Source organism: Canis aureus, chromosome 4, assembly GCF_053574225.1.
Source record: "Canis aureus isolate CA01 chromosome 4, VMU_Caureus_v.1.0, whole genome shotgun sequence".
Classification (NCBI taxonomy): Eukaryota; Metazoa; Chordata; class Mammalia; order Carnivora; family Canidae; genus Canis; species Canis aureus.
The window spans coordinates 11961871-11977416 of record NC_135614.1 but is presented as its reverse complement, the minus strand read 5'-3'; the positions used below and the strand labels follow the sequence as shown (position 1 = coordinate 11977416).

At 77.1% G+C, this 15546-nt stretch overlaps 8 non-coding genes across 8 annotated transcripts; all 8 read right to left on the bottom strand.

The window, feature by feature from the left end:
- Positions 1-793: 793 nt before the first annotated feature.
- LOC144313238 (5S ribosomal RNA) lies at positions 794-912 on the bottom strand. The gene has a single exon (XR_013378962.1). It is a non-coding gene; the product is annotated as a 5S ribosomal RNA (ribosomal RNA).
- A 1703-nt stretch (positions 913-2615) lies between these two features.
- Positions 2616-2734, bottom strand: LOC144313236 (5S ribosomal RNA). Its single transcript, XR_013378961.1, has one exon. It is a non-coding gene; the product is annotated as a 5S ribosomal RNA (ribosomal RNA).
- A 1702-nt stretch (positions 2735-4436) lies between these two features.
- On the bottom strand, positions 4437-4555 carry LOC144313234 (5S ribosomal RNA). The gene has a single exon (XR_013378959.1). It is a non-coding gene; the product is annotated as a 5S ribosomal RNA (ribosomal RNA).
- Positions 4556-6666: 2111 nt separating this feature from the next.
- LOC144313233 (5S ribosomal RNA) lies at positions 6667-6785 on the bottom strand. Its single transcript, XR_013378958.1, has one exon. It is a non-coding gene; the product is annotated as a 5S ribosomal RNA (ribosomal RNA).
- Positions 6786-8481: 1696 nt separating this feature from the next.
- LOC144313232 (5S ribosomal RNA) lies at positions 8482-8600 on the bottom strand. Its single transcript, XR_013378957.1, has one exon. It is a non-coding gene; the product is annotated as a 5S ribosomal RNA (ribosomal RNA).
- Positions 8601-10702: 2102 nt separating this feature from the next.
- Positions 10703-10821, bottom strand: LOC144313231 (5S ribosomal RNA). Its single transcript, XR_013378956.1, has one exon. It is a non-coding gene; the product is annotated as a 5S ribosomal RNA (ribosomal RNA).
- Positions 10822-12529: 1708 nt separating this feature from the next.
- LOC144313230 (5S ribosomal RNA) lies at positions 12530-12648 on the bottom strand. The gene has a single exon (XR_013378954.1). It is a non-coding gene; the product is annotated as a 5S ribosomal RNA (ribosomal RNA).
- Positions 12649-14324: 1676 nt separating this feature from the next.
- LOC144313229 (5S ribosomal RNA) lies at positions 14325-14443 on the bottom strand. The gene has a single exon (XR_013378953.1). It is a non-coding gene; the product is annotated as a 5S ribosomal RNA (ribosomal RNA).
- Between the last annotated feature and the right edge of the window lie 1103 nt (positions 14444-15546).

The following is a 15546-nucleotide window of genomic DNA, read 5'->3' as shown; positions in this document are numbered from 1 at the left end:
GTCGCTGTGGTCTTGGCTGTCGCGGGGTCACGGAGCGCGGAGCCCGGCGCCAACGGGGGGCCTGAGGCCCCCGGCGGTCGGGCCGTCTGGTTGGTGTCCTGGGCACGCGGAGCGTGGACCCCGGGGCTGAGGGCCGAAGGGACGGTGGTCCGCGGGGGACGGAGGGCATGTCCTTCGGAGAGAAGGTGCAGGCGGGCCCGGGCCGAAGGTGGGGGGGGTGTTGCGGGTGGCTGGGTGGCTTGGTCGCTGGGGGCGGTGCTAGGGGCTGGGGGCGGGCCTGGGGGCGGGGCCTGGGGCGGGGCGAGGAGGGCCCGCAGGCAGTCCCGGCCCCCGGCCCCCGGCTCCCAAGCACCCCCCCCTCGGCCCCACCGAGGGCCTCGCAGGCCTGCGAGGACGGGATCCAGCCCCCACCTGTCTCCCCCCAGCGACCGCACCGCCCCCCCGCGCCCCCGCCCCGAGGTTCCGGCTGTCGCCCCGTCCCCTCCCTGGGCCCCTTCGGGCCCCCTCGGCCCCCTCGGCCCCCTGGGACGCGCGGCCGGCTAGGATGCGGGTGGGCGTCGTTGAAGGGCTGCGAGGTTGAAGGGCTGGGAGGAAGAGGAGGTGTGTGGTGTATGTAGTGGCGTCCTGCCCGTGCAGCGGGCGCCCTCGGTGCCCCGCGGCGCCCTGCGGTGGTCCCGGCGGGGCGGGGGCCATGGCAGGGGTCGTCCGGAGGGCGCCGCCGCCGCCGCCGCCGCCGCGTTGGGCGAGGGGGGTGTTGGCGGCAAAGGGACGGACAGGAAGGCCGAAGAAAAAAAGCCTACAGCACCCGGTATTCCCAGGCGGTCTCCCATCCAAGTACTAACCAGGCCCGACCCTGCTTAGCTTCCGAGATCAGACGAGATCGGGCGCGTTCAGGGTGGTATGGCCGTAGACGTCCGCACCTGCCGCTGGGCGCCCCAAGAGCCTGCTCTGCGCCTCTCCAGGCCGGGCGCCCGCCGCTCCTCAGCCCTCCTCCGCCCGCCCTGTGCGGCCCGCCTGAACGCCTGCCTGCCTGCCTGCCTGCCTGCCTGCCTGCATGCTCGCCTGCCGGCCCGACTGATGGACTGACCGCCTCCCGCGCCGCGCCCGGGGTGGCGGAGGGCGCCTGCCCGGGCCGGGGGGTGGGGGCCAAGACGCGTCCCGCACCCCGGAGCCGAGTCTGTCGCGGGAGCCCGGGCGCGCTCCCGTCCCCGGCCTGTCGGGCTCGTCGCCGCCGCTCGGCTCCCCGGATGGCACGCCGCCCCACATCGGGCCGCTCGCTGGGGGCCGGGGGCCGGGGGCCGGGGGCCGGGGGCTGGGGCCTGGGGGCTGCGGGGGGGTGTCGGGGTGTGCCGCGGGCCGGGGCCGGCGCCGGCGGGCCCCTGGCCTCTCCTGTTCTTCAGCCCGCCTGGCTCAAAGCCAAGCCGGGGCCGCCCGCGCCGCCGGACCCCATCGTCGCACAGGCAGGGACACAGACACAGGTGCCCACGACACACACACACACAGACAGACGGAAGGACACAGGCACTCGGAGCTGGGCCACACGGCCTGTGGGGGCGAGGCAGCCACCCCGCCGGAGGGGCGCAGGCCCTGGAGCTGCGTCAGGAGCCCTGGCAGCCGCAGGCCCTGCAGCCACGGGGTCAGGGATGCCGTTCCGCTCCCATTCCTGCCCATCAGCCGAACCGCCGCGGGGCCGTGTGCCTGCGTGCGTGCGCGGCGCCCTGGCCCAGGCGCGGAGCGAGTGTCTGTGGTGTGTCTTGCTGTGTCCCGAGCGGCTCTTTTGGGCCTGGGTGCCGGCCGCCCCCGCGTCGCTGTGGTCTTGGCTGTCGCGGGGTCACGGAGCGCGGAGCCCGGCGCCAACGGGGGGCCTGAGGCCCCCGGCGGTCGGGCCGTCTGGTTGGTGTCCTGGGCACGCGGAGCGTGGACCCCGGGGCTGAGGGCCGAAGGGACGGTGGTCCGCGGGGGACGGAGGGCATGTCCTTCGGAGAGAAGGTGCAGGCGGGCCCGGGCCGAAGGTGGGGGGGGTGTTGCGGGTGGCTGGGTGGCTTGGTCGCTGGGGGCGGTGCTAGGGGCTGGGGGCGGGCCTGGGGGCGGGGCCTGGGGCGGGGCGAGGAGGGCCCGCAGGCAGGCCCGGCCCCCGGCCCCCGGCTCCCAAGCACCCCCCCCTCGGCCCCACGGAGGGCCTCGCAGGCCTGCGAGGACGGGATCCAGCCCCCACCCGTCTCCCCCCAGCGACCGCACCGCCCCCCCGCGCCCCCGCCCCGAGGTTCCGGCTGTCGCCCCGTCCCCTCCCTGGGCCCCTTCGGGCCCCCTCGGCCCCCTCGGCCCCCTGGGACGCGCGGCCGGCTAGGATGCGGGTGGGCGTCGTTGAAGGGCTGCGAGGTTGAAGGGCTGGGAGGAAGAGGAGGTGTGTGGTGTATGTAGTGGCGTCCTGCCCGTGCAGCGGGCGCCCTCGGTGCCCCGCGGCGCCCTGCGGTGGTCCCGGCGGGGCGGGGGCCATGGCAGGGGTCGTCCGGAGGGCGCCGCCGTCGCCGCCGCCGCCGCCGCCGCCGCCGCCGCCGCGTTGGGCGAGGGGGGTGTTGGCGGCAAAGGGACGGACAGGAAGGCCGAAGAAAAAAAGCCTACAGCACCCGGTATTCCCAGGCGGTCTCCCATCCAAGTACTAACCAGGCCCGACCCTGCTTAGCTTCCGAGATCAGACGAGATCGGGCGCGTTCAGGGTGGTATGGCCGTAGACGTCCGCGCCTGCCGCTGGGCGCCCCAAGAGCCTGCTCTGCGCCTCTCCAGGCCGGGCGCCCGCCGCTCCTCAGCCCTCCTCCGCCCGCCCTGTGCGGCCCGCCTGAACGCCTGCCTGCCTGCCTGCCTGCCTGCCTGCATGCTCGCCTGCCGGCCCGACTGATGGACTGACCGCCTCCCGCGCCGCGCCCGGGGTGGCGGAGGGCGCCTGCCCGGGCCGGGGGGTGGGGGCCAAGACGCGTCCCGCACCCCGGAGCCGAGTCTGTCGCGGGAGCCCGGGCGCGCTCCCGTCCCCGGCCTGTCGGGCTCGTCGCCGCCGCTCGGCTCCCCGGATGGCACGCCGCCCCACATCGGGCCGCTCGCTGGGGGCCGGGGGCCGGGGGCCGGGGGCCGGGGGCTGGGGCCTGGGGGCTGCGGGGGGGTGTCGGGGTGTGCCGCGGGCCGGGGCCGGCGCCGGCGGGCCCCTGGCCTCTCCTGTTCTTCAGCCCGCCTGGCTCAAAGCCAAGCCGGGGCCGCCCGCGCCGCCGGACCCCATCGTCGCACAGGCAGGGACACAGACACAGGTGCCCACGACACACACACACACAGACAGACGGAAGGACACAGGCACTCGGAGCTGGGCCACACGGCCTGTGGGGGCGAGGCAGCCACCCCGCCGGAGGGGCGCAGGCCCTGGAGCTGCGTCAGGAGCCCTGGCAGCCGCAGGCCCTGCAGCCACGGGGTCAGGGATGCCGTTCCGCTCCCATTCCTGCCCATCAGCCGAACCGCCGCGGGGCCGTGTGCCTGCGTGCGTGCGCGGCGCCCTGGCCCAGGCGCGGAGCGAGTGTCTGTGGTGTGTCTTGCTGTGTCCCGAGCGGCTCTTTTGGGCCTGGGTGCCGGCCGCCCCCGCGTCGCTGTGGTCTTGGCTGTCGCGGGGTCACGGAGCGCGGAGCCCGGCGCCAACGGGGGGCCTGAGGCCCCCGGCGGTCGGGCCGTCTGGTTGGTGTCCTGGGCACGCGGAGCGTGGACCCCGGGGCTGAGGGCCGAAGGGACGGTGGTCCGCGGGGGACGGAGGGCATGTCCTTCGGAGAGAAGGTGCAGGCGGGCCCGGGCCGAAGGTGGGGGGGGTGTTGCGGGTGGCTGGGTGGCTTGGTCGCTGGGGGCGGTGCTAGGGGCTGGGGGCGGGCCTGGGGGCGGGGCCTGGGGCGGGGCGAGGAGGGCCCGCAGGCAGGCCCGGCCCCCGGCCCCCGGCTCCCAAGCACCCCCCCCTCGGCCCCACGGAGGGCCTCGCAGGCCTGCGAGGACGGGATCCAGCCCCCACCCGTCTCCCCCCAGCGACCGCACCGCCCCCCCGCGCCCCCGCCCCGAGGTTCCGGCTGTCGCCCCGTCCCCTCCCTGGGCCCCTTCGGGCCCCCTCGGCCCCCTCGGCCCCCTGGGACGCGCGGCCGGCTAGGATGCGGGTGGGCGTCGTTGAAGGGCTGCGAGGTTGAAGGGCTGGGAGGAAGAGGAGGTGTGTGGTGTATGTAGTGGCGTCCTGCCCGTGCAGCGGGCGCCCTCGGTGCCCCGCGGCGCCCTGCGGTGGTCCCGGCGGGGCGGGGGCCATGGCAGGGGTCGTCCGGAGGGCGCCGCCGCCGCCGCCGCCGCCGCCGCCGCCGCCGCCGCCGCCGCGTTGGGCGAGGGGGGTGTTGGCGGCAAAGGGACGGACAGGAAGGCCGAAGAAAAAAAGCCTACAGCACCCGGTATTCCCAGGCGGTCTCCCATCCAAGTACTAACCAGGCCCGACCCTGCTTAGCTTCCGAGATCAGACGAGATCGGGCGCGTTCAGGGTGGTATGGCCGTAGACGTCCGCGCCTGCCGCTGAGCGCCCCAAGAGCCTGCTCTGCGCCTCTCCAGGCCGGGCGCCCGCCGCTCCTCAGCCCTCCTCCGCCCGCCCTGTGCGGCCCGCCTGAACGCCTGCCTGCCTGCCTGCCTGCCTGCCTGCATGCTCGCCTGCCGGCCCGACTGATGGACTGACCGCCTCCCGCGCCGCGCCCGGGGTGGCGGAGGGCGCCTGCCCGGGCCGGGGGGTGGGGGCCAAGACGCGTCCCGCACCCCGGAGCCGAGTCTGTCGCGGGAGCCCGGGCGCGCTCCCGTCCCCGGCCTGTCGGGCTCGTCGCCGCCGCTCGGCTCCCCGGATGGCACGCCGCCCCACATCGGGCCGCTCGCTGGGGGCCGGGGGCCGGGGGCCGGGGGCCGGGGGCTGGGGCCTGGGGGCTGCGGGGGGGTGTCGGGGTGTGCCGCGGGCCGGGGCCGGCGCCGGCGGGCCCCTGGCCTCTCCTGTTCTTCAGCCCGCCTGGCTCAAAGCCAAGCCGGGGCCGCCCGCGCCGCCGGACCCCATCGTCGCACAGGCAGGGACACAGACACAGGTGCCCACGACACACACACACACAGACAGACGGAAGGACACAGGCACTCGGAGCTGGGCCACACGGCCTGTGGGGGCGAGGCAGCCACCCCGCCGGAGGGGCGCAGGCCCTGGAGCTGCGTCAGGAGCCCTGGCAGCCGCAGGCCCTGCAGCCACGCGGTCAGGGATGCCGTTCCGCTCCCATTCCTGCCCATCAGCCGAACCGCCGCGGGGCCGTGTGCCTGCGTGCGTGCGCGGCGCCCTGGCCCAGGCGCGGAGCGAGTGTCTGTGGTGTGTCTTGCTGTGTCCCGAGCGGCTCTTTGGGCCTGGGTGCCGGCCGCCCCCGCGTCGCTGTGGTCTTGGCTGTCGCGGGGTCACGGAGCGCGGAGCCCGGCGCCAACGGGGGGCCTGAGGCCCCCGGCGGTCGGGCCGTCTGGTTGGTGTCCTGGGCACGCGGAGCGTGGACCCCGGGGCTGAGGGCCGAAGGGACGGTGGTCCGCGGGGGACGGAGGGCATGTCCTTCGGAGAGAAGGTGCAGGCGGGCCCGGGCCGAAGGTGGGGGGGGTGTTGCGGGTGGCTGGGTGGCTTGGTCGCTGGGGGCGGTGCTAGGGGCTGGGGGCGGGCCTGGGGGCGGGGCCTGGGGCGGGGCGAGGCGGGCCCGCAGGCAGGCCCGGCCCCCGGCCCCCGGCTCCCAAGCACCCCCCCCCTCGGCCCCACCGAGGGCCTCGCAGGCCTGCGAGGACGGGATCCAGCCCCCACCCGTCTCCCCCCAGCGACCGCACCGCCCCCCCGCGCCCCCGCCCCGAGGTTCCGGCTGTCGCCCCGTCCCCTCCCTGGGCCCCTTCGGGCCCCCTCGGCCCCCTCGGCCCCCCGGGGCTGAGGGCCGAAGGGACGGTGGTCCGCGGGGGACGGAGGGCATGTCCTTCGGAGAGAAGGTGCAGGCGGGCCCGGGCCGAAGGTGGGGGGGTGTTGCGGGTGGCTGGGTGGCTTGGTCGCTGGGGGCGGTGCCAGGGAATTGCTAGGGGCTGGGGGCGGGCCTGGGGGCGGGGCCTGGGGCGGGGCGAGGAGGGCCCGCAGGCAGGCCCGGCCCCCGGCCCCCGGCTCCCAAGCACCCCCCCCTCGGCCCCACGGAGGGCCTCGCAGGCCTGCGAGGACGGGATCCAGCCCCCACCCGTCTCCCCCCAGCGACCGCACCGCCCCCCCGCGCCCCCGCCCCGAGGTTCCGGCTGTCGCCCCGTCCCCTCCCTGGGCCCCTTCGGGCCCCCTCGGCCCCCTCGGCCCCCTGGGACGCGCGGCCGGCTAGGATGCGGGTGGGCGTCGTTGAAGGGCTGCGAGGTTGAAGGGCTGGGAGGAAGAGGAGGTGTGTGGTGTATGTAGTGGCGTCCTGCCCGTGCAGCGGGCGCCCTCGGTGCCCCGCGGCGCCCTGCGGTGGTCCCGGCGGGGCGGGGGCCATGGCAGGGGTCGTCCGGAGGGCGCCGCCGCCGCCGCCGCCGCCGCCGCCGCCGCCGCCGCCGCGTTGGGCGAGGGGGGTGTTGGCGGCAAAGGGACGGACAGGAAGGCCGAAGAAAAAAAGCCTACAGCACCCGGTATTCCCAGGCGGTCTCCCATCCAAGTACTAACCAGGCCCGACCCTGCTTAGCTTCCGAGATCAGACGAGATCGGGCGCGTTCAGGGTGGTATGGCCGTAGACGTCCGCGCCTGCCGCTGGGCGCCCCAAGAGCCTGCTCTGCGCCTCTCCAGGCCGGGCGCCCGCCGCTCCTCAGCCCTCCTCCGCCCGCCCTGTGCGGCCCGCCTGAACGCCTGCCTGCCTGCCTGCCTGCCTGCATGCTCGCCTGCCGGCCCGACTGATGGACTGACCGCCTCCCGCGCCGCGCCCGGGGTGGCGGAGGGCGCCTGCCCGGGCCGGGGGGTGGGGGCCAAGACGCGTCCCGCACCCCGGAGCCGAGTCTGTCGCGGGAGCCCGGGCGCGCTCCCGTCCCCGGCCTGTCGGGCTCGTCGCCGCCGCTCGGCTCCCCGGATGGCACGCCGCCCCACATCGGGCCGCTCGCTGGGGGCCGGGGGCCGGGGGCCGGGGGCCGGGGGCTGGGGCCTGGGGGCTGCGGGGGGGTGTCGGGGTGTGCCGCGGGCCGGGGCCGGCGCCGGCGGGCCCCTGGCCTCTCCTGTTCTTCAGCCCGCCTGGCTCAAAGCCAAGCCGGGGCCGCCCGCGCCGCCGGACCCCATCGTCGCACAGGCAGGGACACAGACACAGGTGCCCACGACACACACACACACAGACAGACGGAAGGACACAGGCACTCGGAGCTGGGCCACACGGCCTGTGGGGGCGAGGCAGCCACCCCGCCGGAGGGGCGCAGGCCCTGGAGCTGCGTCAGGAGCCCTGGCAGCCGCAGGCCCTGCAGCCACGGGGTCAGGGATGCCGTTCCGCTCCCATTCCTGCCCATCAGCCGAACCGCCGCGGGGCCGTGTGCCTGCGTGCGTGCGCGGCGCCCTGGCCCAGGCGCGGAGCGAGTGTCTGTGGTGTGTCTTGCTGTGTCCCGAGCGGCTCTTTTGGGCCTGGGTGCCGGCCGCCCCCGCGTCGCTGTGGTCTTGGCTGTCGCGGGGTCACGGAGCGCGGAGCCCGGCGCCAACGGGGGGCCTGAGGCCCCCGGCGGTCGGGCCGTCTGGTTGGTGTCCTGGGCACGCGGAGCGTGGACCCCGGGGCTGAGGGCCGAAGGGACGGTGGTCCGCGGGGGACGGAGGGCATGTCCTTCGGAGAGAAGGTGCAGGCGGGCCCGGGCCGAAGGTGGGGGGGGTGTTGCGGGTGGCTGGGTGGCTTGGTCGCTGGGGGCGGTGCTAGGGGCTGGGGGCGGGCCTGGGGGCGGGGCCTGGGGCGGGGCGAGGAGGGCCCGCAGGCAGGCCCGGCCCCCGGCCCCCGGCTCCCAAGCACCCCCCCCCTCGGCCCCACCGAGGGCCTCGCAGGCCTGCGAGGACGGGATCCAGCCCCCACCCGTCTCCCCCCAGCGACCGCACCGCCCCCCCGCGCCCCCGCCCCGAGGTTCCGGCTGTCGCCCCGTCCCCTCCCTGGGCCCCTTCGGGCCCCCTCGGCCCCCTCGGCCCCCTGGGACGCGCGGCCGGCTAGGATGCGGGTGGGCGTCGTTGAAGGGCTGCGAGGTTGAAGGGCTGGGAGGAAGAGGAGGTGTGTGGTGTATGTAGTGGCGTCCTGCCCGTGCAGCGGGCGCCCTCGGTGCCCCGCGGCGCCCTGCGGTGGTCCCGGCGGGGCGGGGGCCATGGCAGGGGTCGTCCGGAGGGCGCCGCCGCCGCCGCCGCCGCCGCCGCCGCCGCCGCCGCCGCGTTGGGCGAGGGGGGTGTTGGCGGCAAAGGGACGGACAGGAAGGCCGAAGAAAAAAAGCCTACAGCACCCGGTATTCCCAGGCGGTCTCCCATCCAAGTACTAACCAGGCCCGACCCTGCTTAGCTTCCGAGATCAGACGAGATCGGGCGCGTTCAGGGTGGTATGGCCGTAGACGTCCGCGCCTGCCGCTGGGCGCCCCAAGAGCCTGCTCTGCGCCTCTCCAGGCCGGGCGCCCGCCGCTCCTCAGCCCTCCTCCGCCCGCCCTGTGCGGCCCGCCTGAACGCCTGCCTGCCTGCCTGCCTGCCTGCATGCTCGCCTGCCGGCCCGACTGATGGACTGACCGCCTCCCGCGCCGCGCCCGGGGTGGCGGAGGGCGCCTGCCCGGGCCGGGGGGTGGGGGCCAAGACGCGTCCCGCACCCCGGAGCCGAGTCTGTCGCGGGAGCCCGGGCGCGCTCCCGTCCCCGGCCTGTCGGGCTCGTCGCCGCCGCTCGGCTCCCCGGATGGCACGCCGCCCCACATCGGGCCGCTCGCTGGGGGCCGGGGGCCGGGGGCCGGGGGCCGGGGGCTGGGGCCTGGGGGCTGCGGGGGGGTGTCGGGGTGTGCCGCGGGCCGGGGCCGGCGCCGGCGGGCCCCTGGCCTCTCCTGTTCTTCAGCCCGCCTGGCTCAAAGCCAAGCCGGGGCCGCCCGCGCCGCCGGACCCCATCGTCGCACAGGCAGGGACACAGACACAGGTGCCCACGACACACACACACACAGACAGACGGAAGGACACAGGCACTCGGAGCTGGGCCACACGGCCTGTGGGGGCGAGGCAGCCACCCCGCCGGAGGGGCGCAGGCCCTGGAGCTGCGTCAGGAGCCCTGGCAGCCGCAGGCCCTGCAGCCACGCGGTCAGGGATGCCGTTCCGCTCCCATTCCTGCCCATCAGCCGAACCGCCGCGGGGCCGTGTGCCTGCGTGCGTGCGCGGCGCCCTGGCCCAGGCGCGGAGCGAGTGTCTGTGGTGTGTCTTGCTGTGTCCCGAGCGGCTCTTTTGGGCCTGGGTGCCGGCCGCCCCCGCGTCGCTGTGGTCTTGGCTGTCGCGGGGTCACGGAGCGCGGAGCCCGGCGCCAACGGGGGGCCTGAGGCCCCCGGCGGTCGGGCCGTCTGGTTGGTGTCCTGGGCACGCGGAGCGTGGACCCCGGGGCTGAGGGCCGAAGGGACGGTGGTCCGCGGGGGACGGAGGGCATGTCCTTCGGAGAGAAGGTGCAGGCGGGCCCGGGCCGAAGGTGGGGGGGGTGTTGCGGGTGGCTGGGTGGCTTGGTCGCTGGGGGCGGTGCTAGGGGCTGGGGGCGGGCCTGGGGGCGGGGCCTGGGGCGGGGCGAGGAGGGCCCGCAGGCAGGCCCGGCCCCCGGCCCCCGGCTCCCAAGCACCCCCCCCTCGGCCCCACCGAGGGCCTCGCAGGCCTGCGAGGACGGGATCCAGCCCCCACCCGTCTCCCCCCAGCGACCGCACCGCCCCCCCGCGCCCCCGCCCCGAGGTTCCGGCTGTCGCCCCGTCCCCTCCCTGGGCCCCTTCGGGCCCCCTCGGCCCCCTCGGCCCCCCGGGGCTGAGGGCCGAAGGGACGGTGGTCCGCGGGGGACGGAGGGCATGTCCTTCGGAGAGAAGGTGCAGGCGGGCCCGGGCCGAAGGTGGGGGGGTGTTGCGGGTGGCTGGGTGGCTTGGTCGCTGGGGGCGGTGCCAGGGAATTGCTAGGGGCTGGGGGCGGGCCTGGGGGCGGGGCCTGGGGCGGGGCGAGGAGGGCCCGCAGGCAGGCCCGGCCCCCGGCCCCCGGCCTCCAAGCACCCCCCCCCTCGGCCCCACCGAGGGCCTCGCAGGCCTGCGAGGACGGGATCCAGCCCCCACCCGTCTCCCCCCAGCGACCGCACCGCCCCCCCGCGCCCCCGCCCCGAGGTTCCGGCTGTCGCCCCGTCCCCTCCCTGGGCCCCTTCGGGCCCCCTCGGCCCCCTCGGCCCCCTGGGACGCGCGGCCGGCTAGGATGCGGGTGGGCGTCGTTGAAGGGCTGCGAGGTTGAAGGGCTGGGAGGAAGAGGAGGTGTGTGGTGTATGTAGTGGCGTCCTGCCCGTGCAGCGGGCGCCCTCGGTGCCCCGCGGCGCCCTGCGGTGGTCCCGGCGGGGCGGGGGCCATGGCAGGGGTCGTCCGGAGGGCGCCGCCGCCGCCGCCGCCGCCGCCGCCGCCGCCGCGTTGGGCGAGGGGGGTGTTGGCGGCAAAGGGACGGACAGGAAGGCCGAAGAAAAAAAGCCTACAGCACCCGGTATTCCCAGGCGGTCTCCCATCCAAGTACTAACCAGGCCCGACCCTGCTTAGCTTCCGAGATCAGACGAGATCGGGCGCGTTCAGGGTGGTATGGCCGTAGACGTCCGCGCCTGCCGCTGGGCGCCCCAAGAGCCTGCTCTGCGCCTCTCCAGGCCGGGCGCCCGCCGCTCCTCAGCCCTCCTCCGCCCGCCCTGTGCGGCCCGCCTGAACGCCTGCCTGCCTGCCTGCCTGCCTGCCTGCCTGCCTGCATGCTCGCCTGCCGGCCCGACTGATGGACTGACCGCCTCCCGCGCCGCGCCCGGGGTGGCGGAGGGCGCCTGCCCGGGCCGGGGGGTGGGGGCCAAGACGCGTCCCGCACCCCGGAGCCGAGTCTGTCGCGGGAGCCCGGGCGCGCTCCCGTCCCCGGCCTGTCGGGCTCGTCGCCGCCGCTCGGCTCCCCGGATGGCACGCCGCCCCACATCGGGCCGCTCGCTGGGGGCCGGGGGCCGGGGGCCGGGGGCCGGGGGCTGGGGCCTGGGGGCTGCGGGGGGGTGTCGGGGTGTGCCGCGGGCCGGGGCCGGCGCCGGCGGGCCCCTGGCCTCTCCTGTTCTTCAGCCCGCCTGGCTCAAAGCCAAGCCGGGGCCGCCCGCGCCGCCGGACCCCATCGTCGCACAGGCAGGGACACAGACACAGGTGCCCACGACACACACACACACAGACAGACGGAAGGACACAGGCACTCGGAGCTGGGCCACACGGCCTGTGGGGGCGAGGCAGCCACCCCGCCGGAGGGGCGCAGGCCCTGGAGCTGCGTCAGGAGCCCTGGCAGCCGCAGGCCCTGCAGCCACGGGGTCAGGGATGCCGTTCCGCTCCCATTCCTGCCCATCAGCCGAACCGCCGCGGGGCCGTGTGCCTGCGTGCGTGCGCGGCGCCCTGGCCCAGGCGCGGAGCGAGTGTCTGTGGTGTGTCTTGCTGTGTCCCGAGCGGCTCTTTTGGGCCTGGGTGCCGGCCGCCCCCGCGTCGCTGTGGTCTTGGCTGTCGCGGGGTCACGGAGCGCGGAGCCCGGCGCCAACGGGGGGCCTGAGGCCCCCGGCGGTCGGGCCGTCTGGTTGGTGTCCTGGGCACGCGGAGCGTGGACCCCGGGGCTGAGGGCCGAAGGGACGGTGGTCCGCGGGGGACGGAGGGCATGTCCTTCGGAGAGAAGGTGCAGGCGGGCCCGGGCCGAAGGTGGGGGGGGTGTTGCGGGTGGCTGGGTGGCTTGGTCGCTGGGGGCGGTGCTAGGGGCTGGGGGCGGGCCTGGGGGCGGGGCCTGGGGCGGGGCGAGGAGGGCCCGCAGGCAGGCCCGGCCCCCGGCCCCCGGCTCCCAAGCACCCCCCCCCTCGGCCCCACCGAGGGCCTCGCAGGCCTGCGAGGACGGGATCCAGCCCCCACCCGTCTCCCCCCAGCGACCGCACCGCCCCCCCGCGCCCCCGCCCCGAGGTTCCGGCTGTCGCCCCGTCCCCTCCCTGGGCCCCTTCGGGCCCCCTCGGCCCCCTCGGCCCCCTGGGACGCGCGGCCGGCTAGGATGCGGGTGGGCGTCGTTGAAGGGCTGCGAGGTTGAAGGGCTGGGAGGAAGAGGAGGTGTGTGGTGTATGTAGTGGCGTCCTGCCCGTGCAGCGGGCGCCCTCGGTGCCCCGCGGCGCCCTGCGGTGGTCCCGGCGGGGCGGGGGCCATGGCAGGGGTCGTCCGGAGGGCGCCGCCGCCGCCGCCGCCGCCGCCGCCGCCGCCGCCGCCGCGTTGGGCGAGGGGGGTGTTGGCGGCAAAGGGACGGACAGGAAGGCCGAAGAAAAAAAGCCTACAGCACCCGGTATTCCCAGGCGGTCTCCCATCCAAGTACTAACCAGGCCCGACCCTGCTTAGCTTCCGAGATCAGACGAGATCGGGCGCGTTCAGGGTGGTATGGCCGTAGACGTCCGCGCCTGCCGCTGGGCGCCCCAAGAGCCTGCTCTGCGCCTCTCCAGGCCGGGCGCCCGCCGCTCCTCAGCCCTCCTCCGCCCGCCCTGTGCGGCCCGCCTGAACGCCTGCCTGCCTGCCTGCCTGCCTGCCTGCCTGCATGCTCGCCTGCCGGCCCGACTGATGGACTGACCGCCTCCCGCGCCGCGCCCGGGGTGGCGGAGGGCGCCTGCCCGGGCCGGGGGGTGGGGGCCAAGACGCGTCCCGCACCCCGGAGCCGAGTCTGTCGCGGGAGCCCGGGCGCGCTCCCGTCCCCGGCCTGTCGGGCTCGTCGCCGCCGCTCGGCTCCCCGGATGGCACGCCGCCCCACATCGGGCCGCTCGCTGGGGGCCGGGGGCCGGGGGCCGGGGGCTGGGGCCTGGGGGCTGCGGGGGGGTGTCGGGGTGTGCCGCGGGCCGGGGCCGGCGCCGGCGGGCCCCTGGCCTCTCCTGTTCTTCAGCCCGCCTGGCTCAAAGCCAAGCCGGGGCCGCCCGCGCCGCCGGACCCCATCGTCGCACAGGCAGGGACACAGACACAGGTGCCCACGACACACACACACACAGACAGACGGAAGGACACAGGCACTCGGAGCTGGGCCACACGGCCTGTGGGGGCGAGGCAGCCACCCCGCCGGAGGGGCGCAGGCCCTGGAGCTGCGTCAGGAGCCCTGGCAGCCGCAGGCCCTGCAGCCACGGGGTCAGGGATGCCGTTCCGCTCCCATTCCTGCCCATCAGCCGAACCGCCGCGGGGCCGTGTGCCTGCGTGCGTGCGCGGCGCCCTGGCCCAGGCGCGGAGCGAGTGTCTGTGGTGTGTCTTGCTGTGTCCCGAGCGGCTCTTTGGGCCTGGGTGCCGGCCGCCCCCGCGTCGCCGTGGTCTTGGCTGTCGCGGGGTCCCGGAGCGCGGAGCCCGGCGCCAACGGGGGGCCTGAGGCCCCCGGCGGCCGGGCCGTCTGGTTGGTGTCCTGGGCACGCGGAGCGTGGACCCCGGGGCTGAGGGCCGAAGGGACGGTGGTCCGCGGGGGACGGAGGGCATGTCCTTCGGAGAGAAGGTGCAGGCGGGCCCGGGCCGAAGGTGGGGGGGGTGTTGCGGGTGGCTGGGTGGCTTGGTCGCTGGGGGCGGTGCTAGGGGCTGGGGGCGGGCCTGGGGGCGGGGCCTGGGGCGGGGCGAGGAGGGCCCGCATGCAGGCCCGGCCCCCGGCCCCCAAGCACCCCCCCCTCGGCCCCACCGAGGGCCTCGCAGGCCTGCGAGGACGGGATCCAGCCCCCACCCGTCTCCCCCCAGCGACCGCACCGCCCCCCCGCGCCCCCGCCCCGAGGTTCCGGCTGTCGCCCCGTCCCCTCCCTGGGCCCCTTCGGGCCCCCTCGGCCCCCTCGGCCCCCTGGGACGCGCGGCCGGCTAGGATGCGGGTGGGCGTCGTTGAAGGGCTGCGAGGTTGAAGGGCTGGGAGGAAGAGGAGGTGTGTGGTGTATGTAGTGGCGTCCTGCCCGTGCAGCGGGCGCCCTCGGTGCCCCGCGGCGCCCTGCGGTGGTCCCGGCGGGGCGGGGGCCATGGCAGGGGTCGTCCGGAGGGCGCCGCCGCCGCCGCCGCCGCCGCCGCCGCGTTGGGCGAGGGGGGTGTTGGCGGCAAAGGGACGGACAGGAAGGCCGAAGAAAAAAAGCCTACAGCACCCGGTATTCCCAGGCGGTCTCCCATCCAAGTACTAACCAGGCCCGACCCTGCTTAGCTTCCGAGATCAGACGAGATCGGGCGCGTTCAGGGTGGTATGGCCGTAGACGTCCGCGCCTGCCGCTGGGCGCCCCAAGAGCCTGCTCTGCGCCTCTCCAGGCCGGGCGCCCGCCGCTCCTCAGCCCTCCTCCGCCCGCCCTGTGCGGCCCGCCTGAACGCCTGCCTGCCTGCCTGCCTGCCTGCATGCTCGCCTGCCGGCCCGACTGATGGACTGACCGCCTCCCGCGCCGCGCCCGGGGTGGCGGAGGGCGCCTGCCCGGGCCGGGGGGTGGGGGCCAAGACGCGTCCCGCACCCCGGAGCCGAGTCTGTCGCGGGAGCCCGGGCGCGCTCCCGTCCCCGGCCTGTCGGGCTCGTCGCCGCCGCTCGGCTCCCCGGATGGCACGCCGCCCCACATCGGGCCGCTCGCTGGGGGCCGGGGGCCGGGGGCCGGGGGCCGGGGGCTGGGGCCTGGGGGCTGCGGGGGGGTGTCGGGGTGTGCCGCGGGCCGGGGCCGGCGCCGGCGGGCCCCTGGCCTCTCCTGTTCTTCAGCCCGCCTGGCTCAAAGCCAAGCCGGGGCCGCCCGCGCCGCCGGACCCCATCGTCGCACAGGCAGGGACACAGACACAGGTGCCCACGACACACACACACACAGACAGACGGAAGGACACAGGCACTCGGAGCTGGGCCACACGGCCTGTGGGGGCGAGGCAGCCACCCCGCCGGAGGGGCGCAGGCCCTGGAGCTGCGTCAGGAGCCCTGGCAGCCGCAGGCCCTGCAGCCACGGGGTCAGGGATGCCGTTCCGCTCCCATTCCTGCCCATCAGCCGAACCGCCGCGGGGCCGTGTGCCTGCGTGCGTGCGCGGCGCCCTGGCCCAGGCGCGGAGCGAGTGTCTGTGGTGTGTCTTGCTGTGTCCCGAGCGGCTCTTTTGGGCCTGGGTGCCGGCCGCCCCCGCGTCGCTGTGGTCTTGGCTGTCGCGGGGTCACGGAGCGCGGAGCCCGGCGCCAACGGGGGGCCTGAGGCCCCCGGCGGTCGGGCCGTCTGGTTGGTGTCCTGGGCACGCGGAGCGTGGACCCCGGGGCTGAGGGCCGAAGGGACGGTGGTCCGCGGGGGACGGAGGGCATGTCCTTCGGAGAGAAGGTGCAGGCGGGCCCGGGCCGAAGGTGGGGGGGGT